The sequence below is a fragment of the Eubalaena glacialis genome, chromosome 19 (assembly GCF_028564815.1).
Source record: "Eubalaena glacialis isolate mEubGla1 chromosome 19, mEubGla1.1.hap2.+ XY, whole genome shotgun sequence".
Lineage (NCBI taxonomy): Eukaryota > Metazoa > Chordata > Mammalia > Artiodactyla > Balaenidae > Eubalaena > Eubalaena glacialis.
The window spans coordinates 7,598,031-7,616,420 of record NC_083734.1 but is presented as its reverse complement, the minus strand read 5'-3'; positions in this window follow the sequence as shown (position 1 = coordinate 7,616,420).

Sequence of the window (18,390 nt, the reverse complement as noted above, 5' to 3'; positions counted from 1 at the left end):
AAACCAAAATGTTTTGGTGCTGTATACATAATTACTTTTTGCTGTTTTTCATCAACTTTTTTTTCAGATTTGTCCAAGTTAATATATGGTTCCTTCACTTTCATTGCTGTATAGCTATTCCATTGTATGACTACTGCAATTTATTTATCCATTTTCTTATTGATTCAAGACATTTCTGATTTTTCCCATTGTAAAAAATGCTGCAATGAACATCCTTGTCTGTGTCTTCTTGTGCACTTGAATCGGAGTGCATCCCTGGGTTATCCTAGCAGTGGAACCGATGTGTCCTTGAAACACCTTTCAGAATTTAAGAGGGAGAGACAAAGAGAGAAATGTGCAAAGTCTTAGGTTTTCTTCTGGAAGGTTGGTTTTAATAATGATTCTGGGTCATCTCATCTCAGCTGAGGATGAATTCTCCACTTCCATTCACCACTTCTCTCCCAAATTTGAAAACTGGGAAAGCTTTTTATCAAAGTCCTGATTATGAACAATATGTCGGTCAGAACTAAAAGAACTGGGAATTCCCTGGTGGTCCAGTGGTTAGGACTCCACGCTGTCTCACTGCCGAGGGCCTGGGTTCAATCCCTGGTCAGGGAGCTAAGATCCCACAAGCCATGTGGCCAACAAAACCCCCCAAAAACAAAAAAACAAAAACCTCAAATAACTAACTCATCCTGAAGCTGAACTAAAGAGGAGACTGGTGAATAAGTTACTTTTTCTTTCTTTTCTCCCAGACTATTGCACATCAATTAGGAATATATTAAACAAGACACCAAGATCAATGAGCTTATTCAAAAAGAAGATAAGTCTTGGTAAGTAGGATGATGAATTTAAAATCCTGAGTTGTTATGAACCAGACTGAAGGATGGCCCTGTGCTGTTACTTGACTGGCATCCCATGATGGTATTTTCCCCTCCTTCTAGATCAATTTCAGAGTGTGGGCATCAGCAGATTCCAGGTGATGGATAGGCAGCTTCATTTTAATAGCCTGTTGGTTCCAAGTGACCTGTGGCCTTTCCAGGAGAGGTAAAATAAATCCTCTGGTCGTTGCCCCCTTCCTGCCTCATACCAACCCTGTCATGAATCAGGCCTCCCAATCTGAGTGCACCAAGGGCTGACAGACCCACGAGGACCAGCTGCTGCCTGGTACCTTTGCTCACCTGAGGTTTCTTCAGCCCCCACCCCGTGTGAGCACCTGCTGTGAAGGTGTACAGCACCTGTTCCAGACCTTCCCGAGGCTTCCCAGTGCTGCCAATACCTCAGCCCTCTGGGTCCCAAAGAGTGCCACCTGCCCTAGGTGTGCTGCAGCGTGGACCCAGGTGGCCTATGGCTAAATATGTTGCATTATAATTATTAATTTCCAGGCATATTTCACAAATTTTATTGCTGAGGACAAGGCTAAAATAAGCATTTAAATTTAAAAATCGTTAGTTTTAAAGAAAAATATTAAGTACATAAAAGTGCATGTGTCTGTCGCAAATACTATGCAGAGAGAGCATACACAGGTAACTAGATTTAAGAGACATCGCCTGGCCAAATAATAGTCTGGAGTAAGGGCTGTAAGCCCCTGGATTTCCATGGGCATCACACTCGTGTGCGTGTTGATTTGGGCCTGTCTCTTCAGTTCTTTGAGTCTCTTTTTACCCAGCAGGAAAATATGGGGGTTGGACTAATTTGTGATTCTCAGCCCGGTCTTTACCTTTGAATCCCCTGGGCAGATTTTTTGAGCACTGATCCTGGCGTCCTCTCCAGACCCACTCAGTTAACATCTCTAGCTCAGTGTTGTCTATGAGGTTCTCCAGGTAGTTGTAGGCAGGCAAGACTGAGACCCACTAGATATGATGATGTATGAGGTTCCTCCCAGGTCTAGGATTAATTGATTTTCTGATCCCACGGATCGAAAATAAATGCAAAGTAAGTGCTGATTCAGTAACAGTAGAGGGCGCTCATTGTCCCCTCAGGCTCAGCCACAACAAGTGTGATTTTTAACCGCTGTCCAGGCCTGGGTCACCACTGGGCTGGAAGGTCCCTGAGAGCAGGGCAATGCTGCTTTCTTTTCTTTCCTTTCTCTGGGTTTCACCAGTTCCTACCACAGCACTTGGTGTGGAGGAGGTGGTTAGTAGATGTTGTATGAAGGAATGACAAATTGAAGTTCAGGAACGTGACTTTATCAGGGCATCTAGGATTAATCACATGGTCAGAGATGAGTAACCAAACTCACAAGAGATGATTTTTGTACCAGAATTCCAGTTTATCAGTTTCTCAAGGGATCTCTCCTGGATCCAAGAAGTGGAACCGGTCTTTGTCCCAGTGTGGTCTCTTCCTGGTGAATGGGATCAGAAGGTTACTTGGTGAGCACAGAACAAAAGTTGGACCTTCTTATGTGCCTTTTCTATCCAGTTCTGATGATCCAACGGCCTGGCCTCCATTTCTTTAAGGCTATTTTTATGTAAAGGGTCAGGATCAATCATCCAGAATCAGAGTGCCTGTTGGACCTGCTGGTGACACACTGATAGGTTTTCTTCTTCTATTTTCCCTTTTCGAATACTCACGCAGACCCCCCACCCCGCCGTTTACACTCGTTCGTTACCACAACACCGTCTCCTGAGGGTCGGATTGTTTTGCGTTGAGTTGGGCTGCTTGCTCATGACATACTTGGGACAGGCTCTCTAATCTCCTCAATAAGGTTGCTCAGATCACTCTGCAAGACAGGTTACTTCTGGAAAGCTGTCCTGAGACAGCTAATCCCGTCCTTCTCGCAGGCTTGACTTACGGGGGTGGCATCTGCTGACCTTACGTTTTGAGAGCTGTCTTAGTTTGAGGACTGCAGTGCTTCATCCACCTTCTACAATTACCACGACTAAAAATACTTTTGAGGGTGAAGAGTCTTCAAGGGAACTTTGCAACCTGGCCAGTCCTCCTTGTATCTTGATGCCATATTATAAGGCAATAGCCTTGTTACTGTGCTAAGCTGCATATTACCTGCTAGACCAATATTTCAGGTGATAGTTGATTGTAGGCCAGCCTTTACACTGAGCTTTCTGATCATTTTGCCTTTTCCCTACAAATGTACCCAATAGTCATGTTGCTGTGATGTTCTTGATTGCTGTAGTACCACCATTTGGCCTCAATATGCAGAATTAGCCACCTTCCCTGTGCCTCATGCCAAGGCTTCATTTTCTCACAGAAATGTGAGCTTCCATACATGTGTGTCAGCCATGGTCCCCTACATGCCACCTCCCTCTCCCACCACCAATAGTATAATTTGGGAGCTTCCAGATAAACCTAAGACCAGAAGAATAAAGATGTATTTGTGTTCATAGGTGCTGAAACATGCTGCTGCAGGTCCAGACTGAACTCTGGGTATGTTTACACATGTTTGTTTGCCTTTGATTCTGTTACTGAAAAGAACTTGGGTCTGCTCTCCTGACGTGCAGCAAAGCCAATCTACTGACACTGGGTTGTGCTGAAGGAAAGTACAGGGTGCCGAGCAAGGAGAACAGGCAGCTCATGCTCAAAAGACCCGAACTCCCTGAAGGCTTTCACGGAAGGGTTTTTAAAGACAGTGTGGGGGAGAGGGTTGCAGGTGTGTGACCGGCTTGTGCATAATTCTCTGATCGGTTGATGATGAGGTAACAGGAAGATGTTTTGGGAATCTCAGTCTTCTGGTTGCAGCTGGTCTGGGGTCTACGTGCTGGTGGTCGGCACGCAGTGAACTTCTTCCACCTGGTGGGGGTTTCAGTATCTGCAAAACAGCTCAGGGACACGGCTCAGGATGTTATCTACAGCCCTTGAGGAGGAACTAAAGATCCTTGGCTTTGTTATATGGCTAAACTATTATTGTTTTGTCTTGCTTGACTGCTTTCCTTCGTTTCTGCTCTTTTCACTTCTCTGATTAAATTTATTCTTTCGGACTCAGGGAAGGCCTAGGAGGCTAAAGCTTTTCTACAAACAAGAGGTGGGGGACATGGGGGAGTCTGTCCCTGGGAAGGCCCCGCAGGGTCCTGCTCGGTTTCAGTTTGATGAGCTGTGTGAGTGTCACTCAGAGTCACTCACATGCCGGTCAGTTGCCAATCCTGGATTTCAGACACATATCTGTCAGGCTCCAACAGTGGCCGCCCCTGGTTTTTAGTGTGCTTGAATAAAAGCAAGTGCTTCCACCATACAGACATGGTAGAGTAACTTTAAGGACTTGCTCTTGTATTAAGGAAGCTCTTTCTTAAAATTAATTTCCATTTTTCTTCCTGCACTCACAGTCTAATCGCACTATAGGGTGTGCGTGTGTGGTGTGGGGGGTGTGTGTGTGTGTAGGTACTTGCACGTGAATAGAACATTTACGGAAGGATAGATAAGAAACTGGAAGCAGTGATTACTTCAGGGAAGAGTACTGATGAACTGGGGTAGGAAGAGATATCATTTTTTATTTTTAACGTTTTGTCCTATTTTAGACTTCTTTATTCATTAAATAAGACATTGTATCTGAATGATCGTATGATCTCCTGAGTCCCTCCTCTAAGAGTCTTAATCCTCTTAGAGGGTATATTTTGTACTTTCTTTCTCCAATCTCTTTACTGAATTCAATTCTGTTGCCTATATAGAAACACCTCATTTTTCCAGCATTGCCTGAGAATGAAATTTTCCACACTGTGAATTCTCCTGGTAAACGGTTCTAATTCCTTTATATTGTTGAAGTTTGGAGCAATTACTAATGGAATATTTATAAGTTGTATTACATACCTTCCTATACTCTTTTTAAACAGCTTTATTGAGATACATTTCATATACCACAACATTCACTGAACGTTAAAAGTTCAGTGTTATTTAGCATATTCACAGAGATGTGCAACCATCACCACAGTCTAATTTTAGAACATTTCAACACCCCAGAAAGAAACTCCATACCCATTAAGCTCCTGCTAATCTAGTTCTGTCTCTATGGATTTGCCTATTGGGCATTTCACATAAATGAAATCATATAATATGTGGTCTTTTGTTCCTGTCCTCTTAAACTGAGCAGAGTTAACAGTATTTTACCTTTTCCTGATAATTTAGGCTTATTGTTATTGACACTATGCTTATGATGACCTCAAGAAATACCAAGGCAGGGAGGCTGCTTGCCTTTGCATTCCATGGTCCATTAAGATGTACATGACTCTCTGTGTTGCCCAGGCCATTAGGCGACTTCTTGAATACCTTGTCTTTTGACTTTTAACTCTTGTTTTAACCATCATTTCTGATTCTCCCATTTTTGCAAAGTTGGACCATTAGTACCTAAAACTAGATGAGACCCAAAGTCTCATGCCTTCTCTTGACCCAGGCTTATAACTTAACTCCAGTGTGAACCTCTTTGGTGTGTTTCTCTCCTTCTCCTGGAGTGATTAAACAGGCTGACATCTTCCCTCCTTTCACTGCTATCTTGAGCATCTTGTATCATTCAGTCAGCTAAATTCCACCTTAGCAGTAAATCCCCCACAAGTATTTTATGATCTCTCTGGTTTCAGCGGTGTTAAATCCTTTGGTTCCTTGTATCTTTCCTCTCCCTTTTCTTCAAATAGTCTGTAGCCCTCAGGTCAAGGACTTTATCCACTTCCCTTTCTCTAAAATTGCCTAATTGTAAAAGAACACCTTCCTTTATTTCCCTTAAGAGCATGCATAATCAAAACATTCTTGAATGCAAACCTCCAGGCAGGGTGGGGCAGAGCAGCCCCTAAGTCAACGGGGCAAATGTCTGCCAAGTCCAAGAGCATTTGCATGTTTGACAGGGAGAGAGGATATTTGACATCTGAACTGTCCTGGGCAGTAGAGTCTCTGTAAGTATTTTCTTTATCTTTCGGTAGGGTGGCGTGAGGAGGGGGAGTTTAACTTGGGGCACTGTTTCTGGTCTGGGTCAGACTCTTACAGGGCTGTTTGGGGCTTGAGTCAGGGTGGCAGGGAGGGAGTTGTCACCATTCTGAATTTAGCCAGAGGAGCATGACAGTCTGACCAGGAGTATGTCACAGGAATTTGAGATTTCGTGGCTTCTTATCTTTTGCTCATTGTCAGGATAAGCCCAGAAGTTTGGGGCACCCTTGCTGACAGCAGTTCTGAGTCACAGTGAATCTGGAGACCCAAGAAAATTCAGTCTATGTCAGGGAAACCAACCTTTCATCGGGCCTGGCTTGGGCAGGGAAAGGATGACAAGTAGAAGAGTGCCTGGCACAGAGCAGACTCAGGAAATATCTGCTCAATGACCGAGTCTCAGGTGTCAAGTCTGAGCAGTTGGTAGCGACTTTCTGACAGGAGATGCTGAGAAATATCTTCAGGCTAGGTTCGGTGGGAAATGCTGTAATTTAGGACTGATCTGCCAGGGGTGCAGATGAGCAAATGGGGAGAAGTAAATGTGCGTGTTAAGCCCTAGTGTGGGAAGAACAGAATCCGAGCTTGAAAGCACTGAGGTGACCCTGAATTGTGGGGTGGCCACCAGAACGGAGTCTGGGTGCATCCAGCTCTGGATGATCTGATAGCAGGGTACCCTGCTGATCTCAGACCTGGACAGAGAGGACACGCCGGCTCAACCCAAGAGAAGCAGAATCCAGGCACTCCCCAGGCCGCTGTGCTTGGTGGGTTAGCATTTGACGGACCACGAAGCAATCCCTCCATAAGTCACCCAGCACTGCCCTCTGGTAGTAAACGCCATCAAACACACACTGGCTTAAAAAGATTCCTTTGGGAGCCTCTTTTATTTACAACCTCTGAGTGGATGCTCTCAGCATTTGGGCTTTGGCACTTATTTTACTAACCTACATGAACCCAATCCCGCTGTGATGTGAGTATAATAATCAGGAGAAATAATGTACTTCATGCCTGTCTGGTTCCACCAATGGTCTGAGATAATTCGGTTAGCCCTTAAGAGCTCCCACTTAGTAAACACTTAGTATGTGTTTACAGGCATTGTGCTCGGCCCTTTACTTGTGTCATACTAGTTTGTAATCTCTAGGAAGGGTGCTCTAATTATTCACATGTTACAGATGAGTAAACTGAGGCTAAAGAGGAGGTCTCACTCTTGCTGCAAGTATATGACCTTCAGTTCTGGGTGCTTCCAACCTCTGAACAATGGTAGCCACACCCCCCACACCCCACCCCCCACCCCCGCCCTGCCCCCAGCACAGGAATGAGAGGGGAATGGAGTGGCTGGGGGCACTTGTATTTTACGTTTAGCTAACATTTTTTTTTTTTTAAAGGAACTCCTTTATTTATTTATTTTTGGCTGTGTTGGGCCTTCGTTTCTGTGCGAGGGCTTTCTCCAGTTGCGGCAAGTGGGGGCCACTCTTCATTGCGGTGCGCGGGCCTTTCACTATCGCGGCCTCTCCCGTTGCGGAGCACAGGCTCCAGACGCGCAGGCTCAGTAATTGTGGCTCACGGGCCTAGTTGCTCCGTGGCATGTGGGATCCTCCCGGACCGGGGCACGAACCCGTGTCCCCTGCATTGGCAGGCAGATTCTCAACCACTGCGCCACCAGAGAAGCCCTAACATATTTTTATAATGAATATGTATTACTTCTCTCTATATATTTTTAAATTTAGACTGAATTCTGGGTGTCCCGTGATGAAGGGATGTTGCCAGTCTAGCAAATCCAGACAAGGACAGCCAGGAAGGAGGGGTAGGAAAAGTAATGGGGCTCTTTCACCTTGAGAGGCAGGGATCCAAAGGAGTTTGGCAGCTGTTTTATGACCCCTGAAGAGCCGGGGGGGTGGGGGGGGGGGGTAGGTTTATTCTGTGTGTGTCTCCAGGGTGCAGACCCAGGGCCAGGGGAGCAGAGTTCTCAAGGCAGGTTTCAGCTGCATGTCAAAGCACGTTGCTAACCTGTAGGGGCTGCCCCACGCGTGAAAATGGTGGCTCTTGGAGGTGAGACACCTCTGCAAGGGCTTTGACTGGAGGCCTCTGGGAAGTTTATACAGGAGACTCATTGGTGGGGCAGGGGAGACTCATTAGAAGGTGGGCTCTCAGTCCTAAAGCCTCTGCTGTCTGTCTGCCCCTCCCATCTGCCCTCTTACCACTGGGCAGCAGTGCGCGTTCTCGCCTGTAGGTGGCAGCCTAGGCTCAGTAGGGGCCCAGCCTGCTCCATGCATGGGTTCTCACCCTGGGCTTGGTATCTTCTCACCTGGGAGGGCTTACAGACTCCTGATGCCTGGAGGGTGAGAGGTGGGAGAGGGGAGAAGGACTGCGCCCCCAGAGTGTGATTTAATTGCTTTTGGGTGTGGCCTGGGTCTGGGGACTTTTAGAGCTCCCAGGTAGTTCTAGAGGGAGTGACTGAGTGCTTTGACTCTGCCATTTCTGTGGCTTCAATGGCCAGTTTGTTTCACATTCTGTGCTTTCACTGTACTCTGCAGGGGGTGCCTGGGTGCCCATGAGAAGAGGTGTCCCCAGAAGCTATAAAGAATAGAGCTCATTAAGGGAGAGAAAATAAAAAGATCCCCCCGCCCCAAAACAAGAGGGAGAGAGGAAACAAGAGCCCACACAGTGCCCAGGAGGGAGTGATAGGCATTTGATTCCCTCAGGGAATGAATTCAAGCCAGGCCATGCAGAGGGCAGGGAATGAATTCAGCCAGGCCATGCAGAGGGCAGGGAACCCTCTAGAAGGCAGGTCTGGGGGCTGGAGACTGGTCTTCTCCAGTAGCAGGGGCTTTGGCTTGTGGCCAGGCGGTGGCATTTCTGGGATTCAGGACTCTGTGGGGACTTGGCAGAAGTGGATTCACAGGGAGTTTGAGGTGCCTCCTGAGGCAGACCTTAGCCTGGGAGGAACTGGGCTCCTGCCATGACGGTGAACTGACCCCGGCGTCTGCCCTGGGATCTGCCCCAGCCTGGCGTCGGGATCCACAGAGAAGGCGCCCTCCGTCCATAGCAGCAGATGCAGCTATTTCCATAGCGCCTCAGGATACTGAGGCATAAAGCATGCTGCTCTGGCCCAGGCTGGCACTAGGGTGAGGCGAGTGAGTGCACAGTTTAAGGAGGCAACAAAAGACTCGATCATTAATAAGATTAATAATATTTCAATGCAATATTTTAAAAATCAAAATTAATGCAAAAGAATGCATGATGAACAAAATAGCAACATTTTAAATTAAGACGGGATGGGATTAGTGGGTTTTCTTTTGTCTTGGTTCCACTGTGGCACGGCTTTGCTCTGGGCTCTCTACCGAAGGGCAGGCAAAGGGCAGAGGGGGAGTCTTCTCCCACTTTCCACCTGCACTTTGCCAGAGCCACCCATCAGCTTTGGCCCCTGGAGAACTTTAGGTCTTTAGTCCTGCTGGGGACTGTGGTGGCCGGCAGAGCAGTGGTGCCACCTAGCGGGGACTCCAGGTAGAGCACTAGAGATACCCAGATGCTGTCCACAAGAGGGCTTGTCACGCATGTGGAAGACATGGCTTGGGGACTTGCACTGGTGGCAGTGGAAGCGGGTCAGCCGGGGGCATGGGAACAGATGGACCAGGAGGTGGGGAAGTGTGAGGCAGTGTTGCTGAGATGCTGTTAGTTCTTCCGTGCTGGGTACCCCTAGGGGAGGGTATTCCCATTACACAGCACCAGGAATCTGAATTTTAAAATAGCTGCTTTAAGAGTTTACCTTTAGGGAGATCATTAGAATGAACAGGGGAGGCTTAAATGCAGATCCCCAGGCTCTAGCCCAACCTACTGAATCAGACTCTCCAGGCAGAACTCTAAATTCTGTGTGTTTTAAAAAGTACACCAGGCAGCCTGATGTCCACCTCGGTTAGGAAACTTGGGGTCGTTCAGATCGTTCGTTTTCCGGGTAAGGACCCGAAACCTGGAGAGTGAGCTGACCAAGATGATGAAAGAAACTGGAAGCAACATTAAGACTGGAACTCATACTACCCAAAGCAATCTACAGATTCAGTGCAATCCCTATCAAACTACCAATGGCATTTTTCACAGAACTAGAACAAAAAATTGCACAATTTGTATGGAAACACAAAAGACCCTGAACAGCCAAAGCAATCTTGAGAAAACGGAGCTGGAGGAATCGGGCTCCCTGACTTCAGACTGCACTACAAAGCTACAGTAATCAAGACAGTATCAAGACTGGCACAAAAACAGAAATATAGATCAATGGAACAGGATAGAAAGCCCAGAGATAAACCCACGCACCTATGGTCACCTTATCTTTGATAAAGCAGGCAAGAATATACAATGGAGAAAAGACAGCCTCTTCAGTAAGTGGTGCTGGGAAAACTGGACAACTACATGTAAAAGAATGAACTTAGAACACTCCCTAACACCATACACACAAATAAACTCAAAATGGATTAAAGATCTAAATGTAAGGCCAGACACAATAAAACTCTTAGAGGAAAACATAGGAAGAACACTCTTTGACATAAATCACAGCAAGATCCTTTTTGACCCACCTCCTAGAGTAATGGAAATAAAAACAAAAATAAACAAATGGGACCTAATGAAACTTCAAAACTTTTGCACAGCAAAGGAAACCATAAACAAGATGAAAAGACAACCCTCAGAATGGGAGAAAATATTTGCAAACAAAGCAACTGACAGAGGATTAATCTCCAAAATCTACAAGCAGCTCATGCAGCTCAATATCAAAAAAACAAACAACTCAATCCAAAAATGGGCAGAAGATCTAAATAGACATTTTTCCAAAGAAGATATACAGATTGCCAAGAAACACATGAAAGGATGCTCAACATCACTAATCATTAGAGAAATGCAAATCAAAACTACGATGAGGTATATCACCTCACACCGGTCAGAATGGCCATCATCAAAAAATCTACAAACAATAAATGCTGGAGAGGGTGTGGAGAAAAGGGGATCCTCTTGCACTGTTGGTGGAAATGTAAATTGATACAGCCACTATGGAGAACAGTATGGAGGTTCCTTAAAAAACTAAAAATAGAACTACCATATGACCCAGAAATCCCACTACTGGGCATATACCCTGAGAAAACCATAATTCAGAAAGAGTCATGTACCAAAATATTCATTGCAGCTCTGTTTACAATAGCCAGGACATGGAAGCAACCTAGGTGTCCATCATCGGATGAATGGATAAAGAAGATGTGGCACATATATACAATGGAATATTACTCAGCCATAAAAAGAAACAAAATTGAGTTATCTGTAGTGAGGTGGATGGACCTAGAGTCTGTCATACAGAGTGAAGTAAGTCAGAAAGAGAAACACAAATATCGTATGCTAACGCATATATATGGAATCTAAAAAAAAAAAAAAAAGGTTCTGAAGAACCTAGGGGCAGGGCAGGAATAAAGACGCAGAGGTAGGGAGTGGACTTGAGGACACAGGGAGGGGGAAGGGTAAGCTGAGATGAAGTGAGAGAGTAGTACTGACATATACACACTACCAAATGTAAAATAGACAGCTAGTGGGAAGCAGCTGCATCACACAGGGAGATCAACTCGGTGCTTTGTGACCACCTAGAGGGGTGGGATAGGGAGGGTGGGAGGGAGACGCAAGAGGGAGGGGATATGGGGATATATGTATATGTATAGCTGATTCACTTTGTTATACAGCAGAAACTAACACACCATTGTAAAGCAATTATACTCCAATAAAGATGTTAAAAGAAAAAACAGACTGGAACTAGAATTTCCTTACTCCTAGTTCTCATCCTAGTACTTCCAGTGACGAAGCTCTGTGTGTGTGTATGTGTGTGTGTGTTTGAAATACAAGGTATTGGGATAGGAACTGTGATACAAAGATGAGGAAGACAGGAAGTCCCAACTCCTCCTTAGGGAGAGTAGAGGGAATAAAAACATGCCCCCGGAAATGTGTGCCAGGTCTCAGGTCATGACCGCTGGTGGGTGCAGAGGACCAAGAGGGCCCGAGATAGGTTAGGATTCCAACACGTGGAGGCGGCCCTGGGGGAGGTGGCCGGGCGGGAGGAGCACGTTTGCGGGCACGTGGGGCACAGGCAGGGTGTGTGTGCTCAGCCGGTAGGCAGAGGGGAACACTGATGGCGTCTGGGCAGAGCAGTGACAGGTTGGAGTTGTGTTTCAAATAGGAGGACTCGGGAGGACGAAGCCCTATCGAGTAATTTGCATGGACTTGGCTGTGACTTTGGTTGTCTTGAACCCTATCTTTTGGCCAGATGACTTGTAACCTGAGTGAACCTCAGATCCCACATCTTCACATCACCAGCCTTCAAAACCCAGGAGGGGTTTCCATGCAACCATGAAAGGCAGGAAGAGACAAAATTGCTTCTTCCTTTGCTGTAATGATTAATATTCAAACTGTCTTTTTATCTCAGGAGCTCAGGATGATTTAAAACATGGAACTACTCTTAATATTTCCTTACAGAGATGGCTCGAGCCACAAAAACGGCCCGTGTTCATCTTTAACCCCATATTTCAGAGGATGAAATGAAGGCAGTAGACTGCTCAGGATTACAAGGCAGGGCAGGTCGAGCGAGCGTGAACTGAGCGTCAGCACCGAGCCACTCAGGCAGCGGAAATGTCCCTGGGACCAGAGTTGGGAATTCGAATCCCAGCTGTAGAGCTGTTTGGGGTCCAGAAGTTTGGGGGTCCCTCATGGCTGACAGGACCGATTGTAGGCTTGGGGGCAGCCCCGTTGGTGCTGCCACTCTGACCCCTCCCTAGGGAGACACGGACGAAGCGGGGGAAGCAGGTGGCAGAAGACACTGTATTCAAGGCCCCTCCGATTGTATCAGGACCAGCTGGTCCTCCCGGGGGACCTCCCAGCGCCTGTGCTGCCGCGTCCCTCAGGACCACTCAAAAGGCGAGAATGGGCCCCGTGGGCTGCACGCTCTTGGCCCTGGGTGGTTGATTGTGGCCACGTCACACTGACTCAGTGTATGTCTATTGGTCACTCATGACACTACACCTAAGACCCTCTGTGGTCTGGATTTACTGTGGGACTGAAGGCAAGTCACTTAAACAGAGAAAAACTAGTGTCCTTTAGTCTCCTTTCCAAAAGGGACCACCCCGTCTTCGCTGCCTCATGGGCTGGTGTGGGAATGATCTGGAGAGCACATTTTAGGACAGAGCCTAAATGGTGTCTGGTCCCAGGCACGTTCCCCTCATCCCCACCGCTGGGCACCAGGACATGAGCACTGGGGTGGGTGGCGAGAAGGGTCCGACTTCTCTCTGCCTCCCTGACTTGACTCCGCTTGGTGGGCGTCTCAAGCAAGCCTGGGGGTGAAGGGGAGACAGGCCAGTGGGCCCCTAGGGAGACAGAAGGAGGTGTTGGGTTTCTAGCTGAGGACCCTTATGTGAAAGGCTGGCTCTGACCCCTGGGCATGAGGCCAGGAAGCCCCCAAAATAAGCCCACGTAAATGCCTTGTTCCTCACGTCTCCACACCTGTTGCCCAGGGGACAGAGACCCCCAGGCCCAAAATAGGTGCAGCTGCCGCGATGCTAATCCCGCCCCACGCTGAGGCTGCGCCGTATTTGGAAATGTTTGTGCCGCCAGACTTGGGACCTCAGAGCAGGAGGCCTCTCTCCCTTTTCCTGGTCTGGCTTTCTTGGAGACTTCTGTCCGCCCCTTTCCTGTTCCTGGGCACGTAGTAGGCAGCTGGTAAACGACAGGTGAATGAGTCAGTGTGTGAGACCGCAGACCTGAGACGGGTAGCGGCAAAGCGTGGGGCGATGCCGGCTCCGCACCGGGCGCGGTCTTCACACAGCAGCACCTCGCCCCCCTGGGCCTCCTCGGGGGTACTTGACTCTCTCTCCAGGCTTCTGAGCCAGTGTGAGCTACAGATAGCCGTGCCCACACCCGTCATTTCAGGAAGCCAAGAAATTCAAGTGTATGGTTAGGATTGCCGACAGATTGGTAAAGACCGGCTTCTGGGTTATTATTGTCTTTATTAGTGACAGGAGAAGCAGAAAATCAGAAGAACTGGTTCTCCCCAGGCACACAGAGTCCCCCACCTCTTTTCCCTTCTTACTAGGAATTCAGTTCAGCACATGCATTGAGTACCTGCTGTGTACAGAGCACTGTACTCACTGCTAAAGGGATTGACTTTCTTTTGGTCTCTGATTATGAAAGCATGTCACCTGGTCACCTTCCTCAGTCTCCCATACCTCTGTGTTTTGTTTTGATTTGTTTTCCATCATCATTATTTGAATACTTATATCTCCTTGACGGTCCTTGCGGTGCAAGGTTCCGTCTCATTTATTTGTGTGTCTCTGGGTCACCGAGTAACCCTCTGCTGATGACAATGGTCCAATTTCTTTATCTGAGATGCTCCTTCTCTCCACAAGCTGGTGTCAGTTTCTTGATGAAGGTGGCCTAAGGGTGACTATCATCTGCTCCCTGGACCTCCTCAGGGCTCCTCAGGGCCACCTCTAAGTTGATAAAACATGGAGAAGGCCGCCAAATGCCCAGGCTTCTTGCCCCTTGCTGCCATGGAAAGCATGAAACATCTTAGCTAAAAATAATCGGTGCCCTCCTGGGCCCCAGCTGCTGCAACTGTGGGCACAAGGGCCTCCGGAATGTCTCGGCCTTGCTCAGTGTAACCGGATCACGGCTCAGCCCCAGCAAGCAGCCTCGGGACCTCTCAGCCTCAGATGTTTTTAGCAGTGGGATTATTGGGAGGGGTGGAAATAGGCCTCTGTGTTCTGGGCAGCTTCCTCAGCCCACATTCCCAGGCACACTTTGCTTTATTAAAGCTCTCAGCTGTCGCGGGGACCAGGCGTGGAGAAAGGGAAGGCTGCCCTCCCCAGCAGGAGGAGGCTGCACGCTGCAGCCATTTGCCCCCCGTGAGGACACGTTGCTCTTATTAGAAGCTGAATCCCTTGCATGTTGTTAAGAAGGGGGCCCTCTGCAAATCGTAAATCAAGATCTCATCACTTCCAAATAAAGGAGTCCTAGCCCGCGGTCTCTTTAGATTGACAGATACGTTTTTTAAATCCTGTGTTGAGCACATATTTTTTGTATGATTAAAAAATTATAAAAGTAATAAAAAATAGAAATCTACTGCCAAGAGATTTGAGGCTCAGTAAAGAATCCAGGAAGAGTTTTCTGGATAGTGTAAGAATTACAGGGGAAAAAATAAATTCTATGTCCAAGTACCAGGAAAAATATAATAGAAGAGAAAAGTGAGTCTATTTAGAAAAAGGAAAAGTAACTTGAACTGGCCCTTAATCTGGAGGTAGTGGGATTCCACCCAAAGAACTTATCCGGAAGGGGGCACCTTCACCCTTTTTTGCCATCCTGTTTTGGGATTCATGTGCAAAAGGACCAGGAGATATTGCAAATGAGCTAAGTCACCCAAGTTCCTACTGAACTTGGCCTGTCTGAGGGGAGAGTCTCCGAAGACGGGGTGGGCTGGGTTGGTGGTCAAGAGAAGGGCTATAGTGGAGGCCTGGAGGAAGTTAACGGAAATAGTCAACAGTCAAAAGGAAAAACATGTACACTGTGAGTTTATCCATCCAGTTCTGATGGACCCTCACCCCTGAGCCCACCTCCTCAAGCTATTATATTTCTTGCATCTGTTTCCCAGCTGCTCAGGTAGGCGGCACTTTGTAATGTAAAGGAGTCTTGGGATCTAGAGAGAATCCCAGCTCTGCCATCTTGACCTCGAGCAAGCTACTCTGTGGTTCCGTTTCTTCATCTGTAAAGCAAGGGCGGGGCGAGTCCTGTCTTGTCATCACTGAGTCAGTATGCGGTGCTGAGAGCCCGGGGAAGGAGTTCAGGGACAGGGGCTGAGTCCACCCTCCTCCTCTCCGTTCCCAGACACACCTGCTCCCACGCGTGGGGCACGGTAGGGCCTTATTTGGAATGAGATTCGTGCTTTTCTTTCTCTCCACAGTAACAGGGCTTACATTTTCTATACTCATGGGCATCCTTTTCTTCGTGGAATAAATGAACACTGGCACAGTTGGTCACAATATTAACTCACAGAAAATGAATTTTTCCATTTTATCCTTCACAAAATCAGAGCCTAAAAGAGATAGTTATGGATTGCTTCCAGAACCCATCTCCTCCTCTTCACCTTCATGGGAAATATTGCACTTTGCCAGTGTGTGGACGTGTCAGGTCCTACAGTCTCAGAGGTTTTCAAGTTTGTGGCCCAGTTCTGCATAAAATGCATCAGGGACCTCTTTTTTTCAATCCTTGGTCTGAAATTCTATGAAACAAGTTCACTGCAAAGGTGGCCGTTCCTGCTTACCTGCCTTCTTTTTTTCTTTCTTTCTTCCTTTCTTATCTGTAATTTTTTTTAAAATATTTATTTATTTGGTTGCGCCAGGTCTTAGTTGCAGCAGGCAGGCTCCTTAGTTGTGGGAAGCGGGTTCCTTAGTTGCAGGCAGCACCAGCTCCTTAGTTGTGGCACTTGGGCTCATTAGTTGTGGCAGGTGGGCTCCTTAGTTGTGGCATGCATGTGGGATCTAGTTCCCTGAGCAGGGATTGAACCCCGGGCCCCTGCATTGGGAGCTCGGAGTCTTAACCATTGTGCCACCAGGGAAGTCCCTCTTATGTGTATTTTATTATGTACTTTTTAAAGATAAGGACTATTTTAGAAAACATAATCACAGTATTACCTTGAAAATGAACAATAATCCCATATCATCATCGAATATCCGGTCAGTATTCGAATTTTACCAGATGGGATATACATGTGTGTATCCTAACAAGGTCCAAGCAGAGCAATTGGCGGGTAGGTCTAAGACTCCTTTAATCTATAGTCCCCCTTCCATTTCTTTAATGTATTTTTCCTTGCAATTTATTTATTGAAAAAACTAGATGTTGTGTTCAGTTGAGTTCCTCGTATCCTGGAGTTTATTGGTTGTATCTTGCATCTGTTTCTGCTCTTCCTGTAAGTTGGTGGACACATTTAGGGTCTTGATCAGACCCCTGTTAGATTGCTGGCAGGAATTCTTCCTGGGCGGTGGTGTATATACTTCTGTCAGGAGGCGTGTCATGTCCGGTTGTCTTATTTTTGTGACGCTAGTAGCCATAATTCATCAGGGGTTCATAATTCATATTACAGTGGTGACATGCCAGGTCTTTCATTCATTCTTCATCTACCAGTTTGAATACCTCTGTAATGAGAAGCTTCATTTTCTTTTTCTATCCCCCACTTTCCCCAGAAGGCAGCCGATAGCTGTCCTTGTACAGACTGAGAGGCTCAGAGCAACTGCAGCCCTCTGGGCCCAGCCTCAGGCCAGGGTCGGGACCAGGCTTGTTCTCACTGCTGTGATTTCCTCTCAGTAACAGCCCCCACCAGGAAGACACGAGCTTTCTAGTCACATTGTTGCCAGAAAGCATTGAAAGCACATCAAAGAGATGTGGTCTTTGACGTAAAATTATCTGAAATCACTGATAGGCCAAAGCTGACATCCATAGTGGCCTTCTTTCTGTAGAATGACAAATCCCAGGAGGCGCTGAACTCCCCTGGGCCTTTAACTCCTCCTGAGTCAAACTGGGTCATCTAATCACCTAGAATCAGATAAAGAAGGGAACTTGACAACTATTTCTGATAACGATGAACAAATGATTCTACATTTGAAGATGCTGTTTCCGGTAGTAGGTCGTCCAGGTAGTTTTCTGACTTCCTGCTGTATTTTCCCTTATACTAAAGACAGGTTTACCCTGGATAAGGGGTGAGATTTTCTGTTGCGCGGCTTTGAAACAGTGCAGACTGAGCCAAGAACTCAGTGGTAGACTTTTTTTTTAATTTTTTAATTTTTTTAACATCTTTATTGGAGTATAATTGCTTTATAATGGTGTGTTAGTTTCTGCTGTATAACAAAGTGAATCAGCTATATGCATACGTATATCCCCATATCCCCTCCCTCTTGCGTCTCCCTATCCCACCCTCCCTATCCCCCCCTCTAGGTGGTCACAAAGCACTGAGCTGATCTCCCTGTGCTATGCGGCTGCTTCCCACTATCTATTTTACATTTGGTAGTGTATATATATGCCCATGCCACTCTCTCACTTCGTCCTAGCTTACCCTTCCCCCTCCCCGTGTCCTCAAGTCCATTCTCTACGTCTGCATCTTTATTCCTGTCCTGCCCCTAGGTTCTTCAGAACCGTTTTTTTTGTTTTTTGTTTTTTTTAGATTCCATATATATGCGTTAGCGTACGGTATTTGTTTTTCTCTCTCTGACTTACTTCACTCTGTATGACAGACTCTAGGTCCATCCACCTCACTACAAATAACTCAATTTCGTTTCCTTTTATGGCTGACTAGTATTTCATTGTATATATGTGCCACATCTTCTTTATCCATTCATCTGTCGATGGACACTTAGGTTGCTTCCATGTCCTGGCTATTGTAAATAGAGCTGCAATGAACATTGTGGCACATGACTCTTTTTGAATTATGGTTTTCTCAGGGTATATGCCCAGTAGTGGGATTTCTGGGTCATATGGTAATTCTATTTTTAGTTT